Genomic DNA, 18,782 nt, shown 5'->3' on the forward strand with positions numbered 1-18,782 from the left:
GAAGCTGAAAGACCTCTGTAAAGTCCTTCAGTGTTTTGAGGAATGCACACGGCTGGTAAGCGCAGACGTTGCCATCAAAAGCATGAGCATCCCACTTATGCGTCTGCTCATGCAAACTTTGATGCACATTAAGGAGCAGGCATCTGCAGCCGAGGTAGATGAGGAGGAAGAGGAGGGAAGCCTTGATGACAGTCAGCCATTGTCTGCTCCGGGACCTCTCCTGGACGAGGTGGAGGAAGAAAAGGAAGAGGAGGAGGATGATGATGGGGATGATTATTTAGGGGAGGAGGATGCTTCTCGTGGGGTAAGAGAAAATGTTGGCGTGGCAAGGTCTGGTACAGGGTTTGTGCATGACTGGAGGGATGTGGATTTGCCAGAAAGTGCTCCTCTACCCAGCACTCGCAGTGCATCATTGACACCGGGAACATTGGCCCACATGTCAGATTATGCCTTGCAGATCCTAAAAAGGGACCCCCGCATTGCCAAAATGATGAGTGATGACGACTACTGGTTGGCCAGCATCCTGGATCCACGCTATAAAGGCAAATTCCAAAACATAATGGCACAAGAGAACCTTGACCTAATATTGGCTAACAAACAAGCAACTCTGGTAAACCGGTTGGTTGAGGCATTCCCAGCACACAGCAGCAGTGATGGTTCTCACACGAGCCGTAGGGGCCGGGGGCAGCTTGGAAGAGGTGTTCGTGGTGCACACAGCATAAGTGGCGTTGGAGACAGGGGTTTCATGACCATGCTGTGGACTTATTTTTCAAGTCCCGCTCACACGACTGGTAATACTGCATCGATTGAAAGTGACAGGAGACAGCAGTTGTCAACTATGGTTACAAACTACTTCTCCTCCCATATCGATGTTCTCCCTCACAGGTCATTCCCATTTGACTATTGGGCCGCTAAACTGGACACCTGGCCTGAATTGGCACAATATGCCTTACAGGAGCTCGCTTGCCCAGCTGCAAGTGTGCTATCGGAAAGAGTCTTCAGTGCAGCTGGATCAATCCTGACAGAAAAAAGGACCCGTCTGTCGACCCAAAATGTGGATGATCTAACCTTCATTAAAATGAACCATTGATGGGTTTCCAAGGATTTTGTCCCACCTTACCCTGATGACACATAGGTTGCCAGAAAAATGGCTTGCTTTGGTCCTCCTTTTCCTCGGACTTGACCAATTTCGCCTTTAGCAGCAGCTGAATGTCCCACATCAACATATGCCATTTTGTAAACCTCCCTAACTGGGCTGCCTCCCCCCCCATGGCCGGGGTCACCACCTAGCGCACACAACCGTGCGAGTGCCGTTGCCCTGGAAAGGTGGGTAGGCCGACTCCTGGGCGCGGGCACTGGCACAGGGTCCCTCATAGTGCAATCAAGTGTCTCTGATGGTGGGGGTGCACACCCGCTGTCAGACACACCGCCGTACTATGAGGGGCCCAGTGCCAGTACCGACACCCACGAGTGTGCCCCCCTTGCTTGGGCAGGGCCACAGCATTTGCAATGTTTACCTCTCCCTGCTCCTCCGCTGTGTAGTCTGGGCTGTCAAATCCTTCACTTGGACTGCCACTACAAATTTGTTGAACTGATAGATGATGGTTAGGACGTAGCTATGCCCTGTCCTGCTGGCCGGACTCTAGCTTCAAATGATCAATGGCTTCCATTTCTTATGGACGTCGACTTACAGTGACATGCAGTGGTGGTTTATCATCAGCTTTCACAGTTTTCCTGCTCACAGACGTGTGACATTCCGGCGCACATTTTTAAATGTGCCCTCTCATGCCAATCCCATAGAATCGCCTACGGCCTGTGGCTTCTGTCTTTTGCACTCCAAAGTTACGTGACAGATCATGATAGGCAGTGAGCAACATGTTTACATCTCTCCCTGTGATTAAAATTTGATGGAGATGAGTAACGCTGAGGGGATCAACGGTACTGCGATGCAGCAACACTTTCTTCACAAAGTTATGTTTTCGCTGTCTCCACACACAAATTAATTGAGGGTCAGCATCGCCTCTGAGAATTGTGACGGAAGCTTTTCCCGTGATTATTAATTCCTAGATTTCTGCAATCACTAGACTTTATGTCAGTAATTGTATGCATCTCATTTCCTATTGCGGAGAGGCTGGACTGTCTTACTGAGACAGAAATATATATGAAGATTTAAAAATACCACCAAAAGTGTATACTGGTGTACGCTTCAAAAGCATTTCCTTTTTTCTACTTTTTAGATTGTTGTCTAATCGATACTGAGAACACAGAGATTTTAAATGTTTAAACTATGCTATACATACCTGTTATCCAGTGATATGGTACCCTTTCTCACCTTTGTCCAATCACGTCTAATCCATACTGGGACTGAGACCGTCTGAGCCTGCCTCCTGATATATAGACATAGGTTTTTATTGTGTAAACTATGCTACATATATACGTGTTATCCTGTGAAACTTTCTACAAAGTTGTCGAATCCATACTGGGTGCCGAGCTCTTAAGCAAGCTACAGCACCTGTGGTTTGGACACGTAATTTTTTCATTTTGTCAGGAATGCCGGTTAGGCCTAATTCCATAAATGCGGTTGACCTGCACTTACTGGGAAATCATCGTTCGCGGGGAATAATTGGAATCCCAGATCCCCATCACTAACGGTGTTCAGCGGGTTATCAGCACCTGTAAGCGACAAAAGCAGGTCCTTTCAGTGTAGCGCGCATTCAGCCCCGGACAAGTAAGGGCATGATAGACCTGTTATTGCTCGATCTCGCGTGCCAGAGCCTCGCGTATCCCTCTAGTAAGCTTGACGCATACCGCGGGGGCATGCCGGAGTCTCGGTCGTTAACGGAATAAAGCTGAGAAATCGCTAGCACAACTACAAACGGACATACCACACCACACACAGAAACGACAAAGCTTGCAATCTGTCCATCTTTTCTGTAGCTTGTATGGTTGTGGTTTCTTAGGTGGAGTCCAATTAAGCCACAAGCTCCTCTCCTGGTGGTGCCCTTTTGGACATTCCTTTAAGGTTCAGCTTTCCAATCATACAGCCCCCGGAAACCAAACACTTTGCCTTCATGGACGCAGTTTGGAGGTTGGTGGGAATAACGCCGCCCCATCGGCAGTTGGCATAATTTATTGGTGGGAAGTCCGACGGTATATGATCGTGTTTGATTTCAGAATTTTTTTTTTTTTTTGGTTTGTATTTTACATTTTTATTCTAGCCTTTCTTGACTTCATAAGGGCATGACAAGCCTATATCTGTGTCTCCTCCACCTCCTCCTTTTACTCCTCCACCTCTTTTCTAAATGTAATTGCCCTTTTCCATATGTTATTTTTGTCTTCTGAGCATTTTGTGTGCTTTGGGACACCTTTAAAGGTGTTTTGTAATTGTTTTCTACGTGTTTGTATGTGTTTGAGTTTGCCTGCCATTGTTTTCAATGGGGTTCGACAGTGTTCTTCGAACGTTCGACGAACATTCAACGAACTTGCCTAATGTGCGACGAACCAAAACACTAGCGGGGTGGCTCAACACTACTCCTGATATATAGAAGTACATTGTTAATGTTTAAACTATGCTATGTATACCTGGTATTTGGTGACACTGTACCCTTTCTGCCAGGAAGTCCCCCTCCAACCAACACTCTAAGTGTATCATTGACACCTGGAACATTGCCCCACATGTGTGATTATTTCTTGCGGATCTTCTTGTTATATTGTGGTGTGATCCATCTTGAGCAAGTGAGTGTCTATGGGTTACTCCTGCAATTTAGATGTACATTTAAAAATTACCCCAACACTGTATACAGCTCTACGCTTGGGATACATTACCCATTTACTGCTTGTTATATTCTGGTCTAATCCAAACTGACCAAGTGAGAGTTATTTTCTGACTGTGGACATAAATACTGAAATTGACAACAATGACACCTACACTGTGTACAGCTGTACTCTTGAGATCCATTACCGTTTTACGGCTTTTTAGATTGTGTTGTAATCCAATACTGAGCCTGAGAATGTCTGTGTGTGCCTCCTCAAATATCTACGGAGATTTAGAATGTTTAAACTATACTATATATACCTGCTATCTGATGATACTGTACACTTTGTCTAATTTTTATATTCTTGTCTAATCCATACTGAGCCTGTGAGCGTCTCTGTGTGACTGATGGAATATATAGGGAGATTGACAATTATCCTTTGACTGAATAGAGCTGTACGCTTCTGATACAGTGCCATATATCTGATGTTATTTTGGGTCTATTTTCTGCAAAATTTTGAAATTTGGTGGAAGATGCCGCGGACGTGGGCATGGGGGGGCCAGCTGGTGCTGATGGTGGTGGTGCATCTGCTGGTAGTGGCAAAAGCACAATAGCAGCTAAGGCAGGAGGTGTTGAGCCTGAGTCATGGTCTGGCCTGGCTCCGGAACGCCTGGAAGGCTACCTTTACTGGGAGTAGGTTAACCGCTTTTAAAGGCGGAGCATGAGGAACTGGTTTTGGCTTACATTGCCGAAACAGACTCCAGCAAATATGCCCTCCTCTCCTGAAGTTTCAAAAAATGCAAGCACTGAGTCGTCAAGTGCTGGTTCCTGGTCAGGAAGAACCCCTTTCCTTGTGTCCTTCACCCCCACCAAAAGTGAATGATGCAGCAGGCCACACTTCACATTAGTCCATGTAGCTCTTTCTATCATACCATGCCTGGGTTATCAAGTCAAATTGTGAATTCCCAAGTCCAAGATGAATCAGACATGGAGTGTGGGTGGCCAGCCAGGGCAGTGGGGTTAATCGGTACCGGGCCGGTGTCTCACAGGGATGTGTCACGGTGGTGGTGACCCGTTCCGTGGCCCTGGGCGTCCATGCAAAGGGGTGAATTACGTTTATAGGTGAATGATACGTGACGCCACCTGTGGTTTATGATTAGATTGACCAGTGCTGCAGTGTCGCTTCTCTGGGACAGATGTTGTGATGCAGCTAACATGTAGAAGCCCTGCACAGGTAGGGCCGTAGTCGCAGGGCAGCTGAAAGAGCTGGTAGATGGTGTGCAGTGCAGGATGTAGCAAAGCCGTGCGCCAGGTACAGGAGAAAGATGACAGATACAGTCGTGCAGTTCCTTTACCTGTACTTGGTAAGTGCCGTCCAGGACCCAGAGTACAGATGGAGAAGGAGTTGGTCAGCCTGGAAGCCAATTTCGAATTCTCTCTCTGCAGATAGGTAGTGTGGCCTCCGTTCTAGCGCTTACCTGAGGTACTCGCAGTAATGAGTTCAATGAAGTTCCCCCTGTTGACTCTCTTTTGGAACTTTCTCGTATGGCAGGCAGCCGTAGCCCTAGGAGGAAGGTAATGCCACTGTGGCAACCGTACTCCTGGGGACGCCACAAGTGCACTGATGCCCAGCCACTGCTAGATGATTCTGCTGGTACATTGACCCAGACCACTACATTCCCCTCACACTCTACACAGCCAGAATCTGACCCTGAGGAAACTCAGGTTCCCCTTCCCGCATACTATACCACCTTACAAGGTCACAAAGAGGAAGGTGCAGATGAAAGTGCAGGTTCCTTGAGCAGGTGGGGGGCATACTCATGGGCGATGGCACTGGCACAGGGCCCCTCATAGTACGCAAAAGTGTCTCTGCCGGTGGGAGGAGTGTCTCTGCCGGTGGGAGGGACCCACCTACCCCACCCTCCGTCAGACACACCGCCACACACCGCCGTACTATGAGGGGAGTGGGCCCTCCCTGCTTGCTCCGGATCACAGCACTTGCAAAGTTGAAATACTTACCTCTCCCTGCTCCACCGCCATGACGTCTTCCACGTGTCCCGACAGTGATATTCTGATCAGAGAGCGCAATGACATCACGTATGTACGCCCTCTGCCTAAACAGCCAAGTGCAGTGAGATGGAAGATGGGGACGACGATGAGTCCAGACTAGTACAGGGATTCCCTAGCAAGGAGACTTATTTAATTGTTTTCTATGTTGGGACAGCAAATTTTGGGGAGCACTATACTCTGGAGAATGATATATGGGGCCCACCATACACTGGAGCATTCCAATGGTGGACATCAGACACTGGAGCAGCATTTACAGGGCCCATTATGCACTGGAGCATTAGAAATGGGGCCCATTATATATGGAGCATTATTTGGGCCCATAAGACAGTGGAGCTTCATCCATGGGGACCAACATATACTGTAGCATTATGTGGAGCTCATCATATACTGTTTCAAACATTATATGGGACCAATGATTCTGTATGGAGAAATATATGGGCCTCATTACTCTGTATAGCGCACTATGCGGTGCCCATAATACTGTATGGAGTTATATACTGTCTGTTTTTGGAGCTATTGGAGAATTTAAAATCGATATCAGTCATGAGATGTAAGAAGTGAAGTATTTTTCATTGTACTATACCGCTATTTCTCTGCCGTATCAGAGGATCATGAGTTGTGGTATGTGTTAAAGGGCGCTCTTTTGCCTAGGGCACATGAAAACCTGGAGCCAGCTCCCCCCCCCACAACTTTAGCCAAATAACCCCCAGTTTTCAGTGCGTAACTATTATTATGAAGTAAATTAAGGTTGACAAGCTTCAGTAATAAAAATTGATGTTTTTGCCATTCAAATGGGCACTGTAGGTGTGTTTCCTGTCCTCCACTCCCTGCCGACTTTGCTTCCCCATTGACTTGCATTGGGTTTCGTGTTTCAGTCGGCCTTCGACTTTTCACGATAATCGGCCGATTTCGTTCGACCCGACTTTTAAGAAAGTCGGGTTTCATGAAACCCGACTCGACCCGAAAAAAGGCAAAGTCGCTCATCTCTAGTGTACATACATTACATTACTGATCCTGAGTTACGTCCTGTATTATACTCCAGAGCTGCACTCACTATTCTGCTGGTGCAGTCACTGTGTACATACATTACATTGCTGATCCTGAGTTACGTCCTGTATTATACTCCAGAGCTGCACTCACTATTCTGCTGGTGCAGTCACTGTGTTCATACATTACATTACTGATCCTGAGTTACATCCTGTATTATACTCCAGAGCTGCGCTCATTATTCTGCTGGTACAGTCACTCTGTACATACATTGCATTACTGATCCTGTACTGATCCTGAGTTACATTCTGTATTATACCCTAGAGCTGCACTCACTATTCGGCTGGTGCAGTCACTGTGTTCATACATTACATTACTGATCCTGAGTTACATCCTGTATTATACCCCAGAGCTGCACTCACTATTCTGCTGGTGCAGTCATGGGTACATACATTACATTACTGATCCTGAGTTACCTCCTGTATTATACCCCAGAGCTGCACTCACTATTCTGCTGGTGCAGTCACTGTGTACATACATTACATTACTGATCCAGAGTTACATCCTGTATTATACTCCAGAGCTGCAATCTCTATTCTGCTGGTGCAGTCACTGTGTACATACATTACATTACTGATCCTGAGTTACATCCTGGATTATACCCCAGAGCTGCACTCACTATTCTGCTGGTGCAGTCACTGTGTACATACATTACATTACTGATCTTGAGTTACATCCTGTATTATACTCCAGAGCTGCACTCACTATTCTGCTGGTGCAGTCACTGTGTACATACATTACATTACTGATCCTGAGTTACATCCTGTATTATACCCCAGAGCCGCACTCACTATTCTGCTGGTGCAGTCACTGTGTACATACATTACATTACTGATCCTGAGTTACCTCCTGTATTATACTCCAGAGCTGCACTCACTATTCTGCTGGTGCAGTCACTGTGTACATACATTACATTACTGATCTTGAGTTACATCCTGTATTATACTCCAGAGCTGCACTCACTATTCTGCTGGTGCAGTCACTGTGTACATACATTACATTACTGATCCTGAGTTACATCCTGTATTATACCTCAGAGCTGCACTCACTATTCTGCTGGTGCAGTTACAAATGTTGTTCTCATCCTCCATAGCTGTATTCAGTGCCAGACTAGCCATCTGGCAATTCTGGCAAATGCCAGAAGGGCCTGTCTGGTCGTCGGCCACCTTGTCTGCTACGTTGTTAGCAGAATCGGTTTTCTCAAGACACCCATACTGTTAAGCGTTGTGACGAAGAACAAAGTCGTTGACTCCATCACTTACCCCAGCAATCCACAGGTATTAGAAATATTGGTCTTGTAGTAAATCTTGCTTTCCTTCATCCAGTGTAATATTAGTAATAGGGGACTGGGGCAACATGGGCCTGTGTGATTTCAAATGCCAGGGCTCAATTTTAGCCCCAGTCTGTACCTGGCTGCAGGGTCGGGGTTTGGGGCAGGCAGACCAGGCAGATGCTATAGCTATCAGTGGTGTTACATAGGACTGCAGGTGACATCTATTACATGATCTGTTCTCAGAGAGTTCTCACTGCTATCTCTGGTGTTACATAGGACTACAGGTGACATCTACTACATTATCTGTTCTCAAAGAGTTATTACTGCTATCTCTGGTGTTACATAGGACTGCAGGTGACATCTACTACATTATCTGTTCTCAGAGAGTTATTACTGCTATCTCTGGTGTTACATAGGACTGCAGGTGACATCTACTACATTATCTGTTCTCAGAGAGTTATCACTGCTATCTCTGGTGGTACATAGGACTGCAGGTGACATCTACTACATTATCTGTTCTCAGAGAGTTATCACTGTGTTATCTGCAGTGTTAAAAAAAAAAATTAAGAGGGGTTTGGGGGGCAACTCTTTGTCTTTTCTGACCCTAGCATCGCCCCTGCGTACTGCTAACAGTGGCAGACCCGTTGGCCGATATAAGGCCCCTGAATATGGGGGCCACAGTGCCAGCACTGGCTCCAGGCCCCTCCGCCAACTGTATCAGCATCCTGCTCATGTAATGTAACCTAAATGTTTGTGTGATTTTACAATGTTACCATTTGGGGCCCCACTTGGTCTAAACCCGGCCCTGCCTGGCTGTATTCACAGTTCTGCAGTATGTAAATAATGCCGCCATACAATGTGTAACAGCACATAGGTTCACAGTAATGTTCCTGACTTCCATTTAGGACCCTGCATCTTGGGCAATTGTCCATGTGGTTACCCACTAAGACCGGTGCTGTGTACAGGAATTACTGCTGAATTGATCCCGATGAGGAATTTCAGCAAAACAAGAAGCAGCAACTGTAAATGGAATTGGAGCCGTGCGGTTTATAGTCGATGGTTTGTGCAATTAGCTTAAGCGGTAAATCTCTCCGGCAGGTGCTCACAACGGCTCATAGTAATGCAGCTTAATGAACGAGGATCACAATGACCCATTACAGACCATTAGAGAGAGGAAACAATGGGAGGGAACGGACTGGAAACATTGTCTTATTACTGGGACAAAACTGAAAGAGAGCGTAGATATAAAGCCGAAACTGGAAACATTACCGCCTGCGAAAAATGGAACCGTTACAGACAAGTCCTTCTGATAGAAGTAATGCAAACATCTATACAGGAGGGGGGGGACACCCACAGAGAAGAGAACCCCGAAAATGAGAACATCTCTGCAGTCTGGTGGAGAAGCATACAAGGTGACTTTTATATGACACGGCCATCACCGCTGCAGGAGACCAGGACCCTAAGGCACTACTGCTGCCCTCCAAAAAACTACGGCATCAAAGAGACATTCTGAAAGCAAGCAGAGATATTGAAGTATATGAGAAATTGGATGTGAAAGCAAATCAGCAATGATGAGCAATGATCAATCAAAGGATCGCTGGCTGGATCATCGCTGATGGATCCGTTTTGGAGCTTGCTTGCACTCGCAATTATTGGGAACCACTGCTCCTTCAGGATGGATCATGTCTCTGCAGATCAAAGGATCCATATCTGTTTTCAAGGGAAAGTAGATGATATTTTTTAATTTAGCCTTGGGGGTGAATAGGGGGGATTACACCCTATCCCATCCTTCATCAGCCTCTTAGTCTTCCTCTGACTGCAGTGAGCACTGCCTGTATTTTCTAGACGATGCTTGCCAGGGAGCAATGGGGGGTAGGGGCTTCCCAGTGAGGTTTTTGGGTGCAGTACTCAGCACCGTGGTCTTTCACACTGAAGACCTGGTCTAGAATCTGAGAAGGAGGAAAGACTAAAGTCCAAGGACTGACCATTGTTTGCATTAGTTTCCTTTGGGTTAATTGGTTTTACGGATAGATAATGAATATATAAAGGGGATCTGTCTGTGGGATTTCATGCCCCAATTATTATTATTATTATTATTTATTTATTGTTATAGCGCCATTTTTTCCATGGCGCTTTACAAGTAAGGAGGGGTATACATAAAAACAAGTACAATAATCTTAAGCAATGCAAATCATAACTGGTACAGGAGGAGAGAGGACCCTGCCCGCGAAGGCTCACAATCTACAAGGGATGGGTGATAATACAGTAGGAGAGGGTAGAGCTGGTCGTGCAGCGGTTTGGTCGATCGGTGGTTACTGCAGGTTGTAGGCTTATCTCAGGTTGTTGCCCAATCTATGCATGTAGCTTTTTCAAAGTCAAGCAATACGTTTATATGGCCAGTCCGTACCTTTGTTATAGAAAATCAGTATTTTAATTGATATGCAAATGAGGCTGAAGAGCTATGGTAGATCTGAAGCCTATGTCACTCCAGCTCTATTCTCCACCCAGCGACACTTTTTCCTGCTTAACTGACATCTCCTTTCCTTGAAGTCACAGCATCATGTAAGCTGTCAGTCAAGCAGGAGAAGGCTGCATGCAATGAGTTACATCTGCATGTAAATAGTTTGGGGGATGATATCCTGCTGACAGGTTCCCTTTAACTGTCTGCCCATTATAGTGTGTGTTACAGGATAATTCAGTTTTGAGTCCAAGAGCTGAATTTACTGAAGTTGCAGGGTGGAATAACATCTGGGTCCACACAGGACTGGCCAACCATCTAATATGTAGACTGGTGTAAGGAAAAAGGATTGCGAATGTTGGAATTTGTCGTAGAGAAAAATGGTAAAATCCATAAAGAAATCTTTGGAGAGGGGACATATCACCCTCACAATGAACTTATGGGATTAATTTATAACTTGGGAAGTGACAAGGAGCTGACACTTCAATCTCTATTGAAGTAGGACCTCCAGCCGTAAACAGGTAATTATCATGGGGGGATCTGATGAGAACCAACCAAAAAGTTGGAGCCATTGGACATTGATGAATATTGGGGTTTGTGTCTACCTGATATTTATGAGAGATATATATATCATATGTAATGGACGAACATAATGCAATCACTTGCATCACCGTAAAGCTGGCAGAACGTCTCCAACTTAATATCGCCCAGATGGATGATGCTATCCATGCCATGTTTCATCTTTATAGAAAGGTAAAATCATGATAGGAAACATGACAACAATATCTACCACCTGGGACCTGCAGGGGCGAAGCTTTCTTAAAAGTTAGAGATATCAAACTTCTAAAAGACCTAGCAAATTCCATGACCAACCTCCATATGAGCTCCCCAAGGGGAGGTATGTTGGCGTAACCATGATGTAATAAAAATCAGAGTTTGGGTTTCTGTCATTTGTCAGTACTGGAGATGCAGTTTACTGCAGTTCTGTCCGTTGCCTCTACAAACCAAAGCACTCCCCTCATAAAAGCCAGTGCAAACCCTGAAACATCAGGTTCAGTACATTTCTACTATTTATCCTTTTTTATGTTATTGTATATACTGTATTGTTCTCATTTGGTAACATCTTGTATATTTTATATAAACACTGCCTTCTTATCCAGATTAGATAAATATATAGTTTAATATCTCCGATCCTCTTGCTTTGTAAACCGCACCCCTGAAGCCATACGCTACCTGTAAGGCCTGTTTCACACTTACTTGTCTCTCTCTCTCCTTTTTTCCAGACATCTGTTCCTTTAAATTTAGTACACTGGCGGATCCGTCCACAAAACGGATCCGGTGCTTCCGTATGTTACATAGCGGAAACGGATCCGTTTTCTACACTGTTCGCGGATGTCAACTGACATCAAACAACTGAAGTGTGAAACAGGCCTAATGGGTGTCAATCAGCATGTAAAAACGATTGGTGGTGGCAGCTAGTAGTGGCTCCTTTTTGCTATTATGGAGCAACCAGAGACTTTACCGGGTTATATATATATATATATATATATATATTCCATGCATTGGAATCGGAGGTGTATATACCATGCGCTCACTGTGAATTCCCCAACAACCGGCCTGGTAGTGGAAGCAGCCGCGGATTTGTCCACCACTCAGTCATTTGTGTAATTGTCCTGACGACTGGAGGTAGCGGAGTTGAGTTTCATGACAAACTGGCAGCAGCGGTGGGCCCTGCGCTAATCCCCCTTGTATTTTCTCAGACAGATTTCAACATGTCTGACCTTTTCTTCTTATCTGCAGGTTGACAGATAGGAAAACAAATCTCTGCTGCTACCCCCACGTATCTGGTATCGTCTGCAGTGCTGACATCACAGCGCTGCAACAAATTGCTGAGCTCAACAGCTCCACCAGAGTTGAAAGCATGAGCCACTAAGAGCCTCTGAGCTCACTGATTGGCTCGAGTGCTGTCAACGAGATGTCAGTGCTACCAACAATAATAGACACCGTGGGCTGCAGCAAAGACTTAGCGCCGGACCCGGGGAGGGTGAGTAAAGCGCTGGGAGACAGGGATTTTACAAAGCCCCTTTATTTAAGATCTGTGATGCAGTTGTGGTAGGGGGCCGGGCTTGGGGGGTGGACCACTGCTTACCAGACGAGGCAAAGACGAGACGGAGACAGCTTCCACTTGTAACAGTTCCGGATTTATTTGTTGTCCTCCTGACGACCACCAAACACGCACCGCAGCTTCTTTACACCACTGTATCGCCAGGCCCGGGTACCTATTCTTCAGCTCCAGTCGCAGTAACGCACCTCACGGATCTTTCACTGGGAGCTGTCCTAGACCAATCTACCCCCAGCGCTTCACCTGCCCGAGGTCGTCTTCCAATCGGTACCCCCGGGGCCTCGTCGGTCCTGCGGTCCGTTAAGTCAGGGCCTCCCTCTGACTGTCTCTTCTCCTTGCCTGTCCTACGGTTCGTCGGGTCAGGGCCACCCCCCTTACTGTCTCTCCTTTGTCCGTCCCCCTGGCCGAGCTCTTCTCCCTTTTCCAATCTTCTTTTGAGCTCCTCCCAGGACTAGTCTCTCCTGGAGCCCCACCTTCTTCTATTTATCCCCTCTCTCACAGGGGAATTTCCCACCTGGGCTCCTATCTCCCCACCCCCCATGACTAAGCGGATTCCTAAGCCCTAAGCTTATGTTAAGTCCTGTACTACTCTCCCCTGCCATCTTGTGGTCATTTCACGGTACTGCACTCCCTTTTCTGTCTTTCCCTGCTGTTACCTTTCTAACCTGTCAATCTCTGTCCCTAGTGCACAAACCGTCCCCTCCTTCTACCAGTCACGTCTGTCAGTCAAGTCACCTTCCCCACACTCTCCCACCCTTTGTCCATTGTCGTCCCGACAATCGTACGTCCTACCTATGTCGTTCTGAATCTTATCCACAGTCTGTTGTCGGACCGGTCGTTGGGCCACATCCGTCACGGGGGCCGAACTAAACCGGGAGCACTATGCTCCGAGCAGCCTACTGCTACCCGACAGCGAGCACACCACGTGACAACTTCTTTCGGGTTGGAGAGGTCCACCCGGACTACTCTACGGCGTGTACCTCCCACTGCTCTCCCCTTCCACTACCTTCAACCATTTCTTCCTTTTTGGGGTGTCCGTGATGTCGGGGATCTGACTTGGGACCACTGTCTGGTTCGATATCTCTCATCTCCTCGTCCTTCATTAAAAGAGTCATGGTCGGCGTCTTCGTCACAACTACCTCGTACCCGGAACCTGTTACATACATTTTTTCTGTTAAACACACTACTTATTAAATCAACTTTAACATACCGTATATATGATTACCACTATTCTATTAACAATAGGAGTTACTCAACCGGAGCAACCCCCCCTCCTCTTTCTCTTTCTTTCTCTCTTTTTTCCCTAACTCCTTCATTAAATACATTATTTTCAAACATAAAATGGAACTACACCCCTCCCTTTAACATTAGCACTTTTTCCCACATCCCCGCTGTATCAGGAGAAAACAATAAACCTTTTCCTCATCTTTGGATGCATAACTGTCCTCTTTAGGCCTGCACAACGGTGCAACGAAATCCCAACAGTCCGGGCCATCTCCTGACGGTGGATGTTGCGCCAGTCCAGCAGGGGAACCCCACAGCTGTGAGGTTCCCGGGATGTCTCGACTGTTCCCGAGCCCTGAGTGTTCTTTTTGCCCTGGGCTCAGGGGCCATCTCCCTCCTGAGAGATGAGTCAAAAGGGATAGAAGGGGCTGAAAGTGGTTCCACGGCGCGCGTTCCGTGCCAGTTCTCTGCTTGGGAACCAGCAGTCAACCACCGGTGGCGGCATGGATGCACTCATCTCTGTCGATGTGGTGGCTTCACTCCATCCAGCCCCCAGTTCCTGCAGCTCCAACCGCAGGTGAGGGACCGGGGTCGTGGACCGATGAGAAGCGGAGCGGCGAAGCTGGGGCCTGCTAGCGTAGTTAGCAGACGGCTCCGCAGAGGCGGCGGAGTCCGATGACCCGGCCGAAGCCGCAATCCGGAGCAGGGCCGGAGCAGCCGAGGACCTTGATGGGCAGGACGCAGCCGCGGTATGGTGTGCGGCAGAGGAGGCCGCGGACATCGGTGAGCAGGCCGCAGCTGGAACCATGAGCGAGGCAGAGGTAGCCGCCGGGTAGGCCGCGGCCGGTGCCGCAATCGAACCAGGGGCGGCCGCGGAGCAGGCCGCAACCGGAGTTGCAGACGGGGCCGGAGTAGCGGCCGGCTTCATGGACGGAGCCGCTGCTGAAAGGGGGAACACAGCAGCGTCGGCCACGGGCTGGCTCCGCACCAGCGACACCGGACGTGGCACCGCCGGACGGGGTGGTTCAGGGACGTGGCAGTTCCGCACAGGCGACACCGGACATGGCGCCGCCGGGCAGGGTGGTTCGGGGACGGGAGCAGGGGCATCGATCAGCCTGGCGGAGGCCGCCGAGTCCTCTGCGGCCGAGCCTCCAGGAGCACAGGAGGCCACGCGGTGCCGCCGGGTGGTGGGGGCCGCTTGCGCAGCCACCGGCAGAGCCGGGGAATTCTCACCTTCCCCAGTGCTGCGGCCTCCGACACGTCATCCCGCGGCTCCTCCCGCAGCCTCCGTTCTTCACCCCACCGTCCAGCAGGGCTAGTCTCATGGCTGGGGGATCCCGCGGGGAGGCTCCCCGGCGATGTCTTCAGCGGCCGCTCCCGCGGGCCCGCAGTCGCTCCTCTTCTCCGCCCGTTGTCTGGCTTTCGTACCACCCCAGATCCTCCGATGACAAGCAAGGATCCGGAACACAGTCTCCAAGTTATAATCCACAGGTCAGCGATTTGTAATCCACAGGTGTTTGTAATCCACAGGCACTTGTAATCCACAGAGGAACAGTCCAAGTCCTTCTAGGTTCTTCAAACGCAGGCCTGCCGCGGAAGGTGTCGTATTAGCGGCGGCGATCCTGCCGACTATGCCAAAATGTGGTAGGGGCTGGCCGGGACAGGGGGGTGGACCACTGCTTACCAGATGAGGCAAAGACGAGACGGAGACAGCTTCCACTTGTAACAGTTCCGGATTTATTTGTCATCCTCCTGACGACCACCAAACACGCACCGCAGCTTCTTTACACCACTGTATCGCCAGGCCCGGGTACCTATTCTTCAGCTCCAGTCGCAGTAACGCACCTCGCGGATCTTTCACTGGGGGCTGTCCTAGACCAATCTACCCCCAGCGCTTCACCTGCCCGAGGTCGTCTTCCAATCGGTACCCCCGGGGCCTCGTCTGTCCTGCGGTCCGTTAAGTCAGGGCCTCCCTCTGACTGTCTCTTCTCCTTGCCTGTCCTGCAGTCCGTCGGGGCAGGGCCACCTCCCTGACTGTCTCTCCTTTGTCCGTCCCCCTGGCCGAGCTTTTCTCCCTTTTCCAATCTTCTTCTGAGCTCCTCCCGGGACTAGACTCTGCTGGAGCCCTGCCTTCTTCTATTTATCCCCTCTCTCACAGGGGAATTTCCCACCTGGGCTCCTATCTCACCGCCCCCCATGACTATGCGGATTCCTAAGCCCTAAGCTGATGTTAAGTCCTGTACTACTCTCCCCTGCCATCTTGTGGTCATTTCACGGTACTGCACTCCCTTTTCTGTCTTTCCCTGCTGTTACCTTTCTAACCTGTCAATCTCTGTCCCTAGTGCACAAACCGTCCCCTCCTTCTACCAGTCACATCTGTCCGTCAAGTCACCTTCCCCACACAGTGACCCCTGTTACAGCTTGGGGGCACTGCATGTGCTCCTCAGGATATGCATGTTGGCGTTTCCTTGACTGTAATGGTGAAACAGTGACCGGCATGATTGTAAGTGGCCGGTATGTTTCGCAGAGGTCCTCAGCGCTGTAAGCCCAGAATTGATGTTGTGCTGGGACTTGTAGTTCATGAGTTTATTTACCTATAAGGGGGCTAATAGGGCTAGTCAGAGAGCTGGGCAGGATGGACTAGCCACACATACACAGCCCACATCTGGGGGTGGTTTGGGATATATAATGTGACTGAGGTCTGGTCACATGGTCGTGTGTATTGAACCTGAGTTGTCAGAGTGCAAGGTCCTGGAAGGCCTGTGTGTTGGGAGCTGCTAACTCCCTGAAGAGCACATGGTGAGGCCTTGGACCTGGAGGCCGGTGTGTTGGGAGGTCCTGGCCGTAGGATCGGATCCCTGAATAGCACCTGGTGAGGCCTGTGTGTTGGACGGTCCCAGGGGGGGACGTACATCCTGAATAGCACCAGCTGATGCCATGTGTGAGCAGAGTCTGTGACGGCCCTGCGTTGGGAGAGAGAGAGAACTGACAAGGAGTCAGCATCTGGAGCAGGAGCTCCTGTAAGGTACCTCCACAAACTGTTGGTGATTGTGATGTTCTCTGAACGCTAAGGAACTGTTTAGCGTGCGGTCACTGGACAGAAAGGTCCAGCGTGTCTAGGGACTGCAAGTTAAAGTCATACGTTGAAATATTATGGACGGTGTTAGGCCTGTGACGTGCAACAGGGCCTACCGTGTGAATTATGCTATGTAAAATAAACCGATATGGACTGTTTTATGTGCAAATCCGTGCCTGCCTAAGTTAATCCTGTGCCAAGCGACATTGTCCCCCAACACACTCAGTAAGCGTTGTCTTACAGATCCTTGGTATGTAGTGACGTCACCAATCTATAGGTATTGTTCCAAGCATATGACCCCGATTTATTAAGACGAGCGATGCTCACGCAAGTCTTGATGAAGGGGTGTGTTGGAGTCAGAGGCATCATAAATTGGACGAGTTGGGGACATCCCATCCTACCCCATCCCATCAGCTCAACTTGTTTTCATGGAACTGCTCAAGATCGGCGTGAAAATGCCAAAAGTAACAACATTTTTGCACAACTTCACGTGTGAGTTGATGTCAGATTTCTGGTGTAAACATTTGATGAATAGGAGCCAATAAGTCAGATCTCAGCTCCAACGCTTCCTATCGATAAACCTCCAGCATAAAAACATGATCCTAAGGCACATGGAATTACAAAACTCTGACGTTTTCTTCCTTAAATATTCGCTTTCTGATCTTTGAGCTTCTGAAGAACATCATAAAACACATCTGGTATCTACTCCAACACCGCCCAAAGGGAATTGCTCTTAATTACGAAACCCCCAAAATAAATCCCATTCAGCTACAATAGCAAAATCAATAAGGTCTTATATACAGTGATCAATACAAAGGCAATGTGACATTGAGGCGAAGATAAGGAAGCGGAGACAAGCAGGGGCGCCTAAAAACCGTAAGCAGAAGACCTGGCATTAACTCTTTAACGCTAGGGATGGAAAAAATAGTGGAAGCTTCACATACGGCACATTTGGCACAAGTCATAATAAAGTTACAGTGCTAATAACTCAGCTCTGCTACATCAGCATTCAGCCCTTAAATACTGAATGTCAAGTTGGTTTCCTTTTTCTTACCAGTGATTATTCCTCAGTCTGCTGGAACCATGGTAGATGGAGATAATGGCGAAGAACTGTGACATAGTGGGGGCATCGGATTAACATCCACTGGGCATGCCCACTGAAATCTTCAGACATATTAACACATCTGTAAGAAGGAAGCCAAGGAAAGGAGACATGAAGAGTTTCTGCAGTGCGACTGTGCGTGGTGGACTGAGCTACTGGAGGAGGGAGGGGAAGCAGAACAAGGAGAGATGAGGGCAAGGGAAGGAGAAAACAGAATAGGAGGAATGAGCTCAGGACAAACATCTGCCTCTATCCATTCTACATGAGCTACAAGAGCTCACATAAGCAGCAATAACAATGTATCTACTGTAAGAATAGAATCTAATTGTTTACGTAACAATATAGCGATACATTGTAGCAGATGAATGTGTTTGGAAGATCTCCAAATAACCATCCAATAGCAAATTTATAAGCAAGGATCGGAAAGATAGGACTAACGTTATGCTTTTGCTTGTATACCACTATCATATTCGGCAGCACTTTATCATCACTGTCCCCACTGGGGCACACAAACTAAATTCATAAATCACTATGTCTACGGAGTGTGGGAGGAAACCGGAGAACTGGAGGAAACCCACACAAACACAGGGAGAACAAACAGACTCCTTGCATAATACTTCTTTTATGTAAAAGAATATAACTACTATAATATTGC

At 48.1% G+C, this 18,782-nt stretch overlaps 1 protein-coding gene across 1 annotated transcript in view; it reads right to left on the reverse strand.

Annotated features, from left to right (window-relative positions):
- The window catches only part of THSD7A (thrombospondin type 1 domain containing 7A), a 730,410-nt gene that overhangs the window by 618,249 nt on the left and 93,379 nt on the right, over nucleotides 1-18,782 (reverse strand). The window contains exon 3 of the mRNA XM_073582113.1: nucleotides 18,080-18,209. The gene's annotated coding sequence lies outside the window, so the exon portion shown is untranslated. The remainder of the gene's footprint in view (nucleotides 1-18,079; nucleotides 18,210-18,782) is intronic.

This window comes from Dendrobates tinctorius, unplaced genomic scaffold, assembly GCF_039654945.1.
Source record: "Dendrobates tinctorius isolate UK_male_01 unplaced genomic scaffold, ASM3965494v1 ptg000070l, whole genome shotgun sequence".
Classification (NCBI taxonomy): domain Eukaryota; kingdom Metazoa; phylum Chordata; class Amphibia; order Anura; family Dendrobatidae; genus Dendrobates; species Dendrobates tinctorius.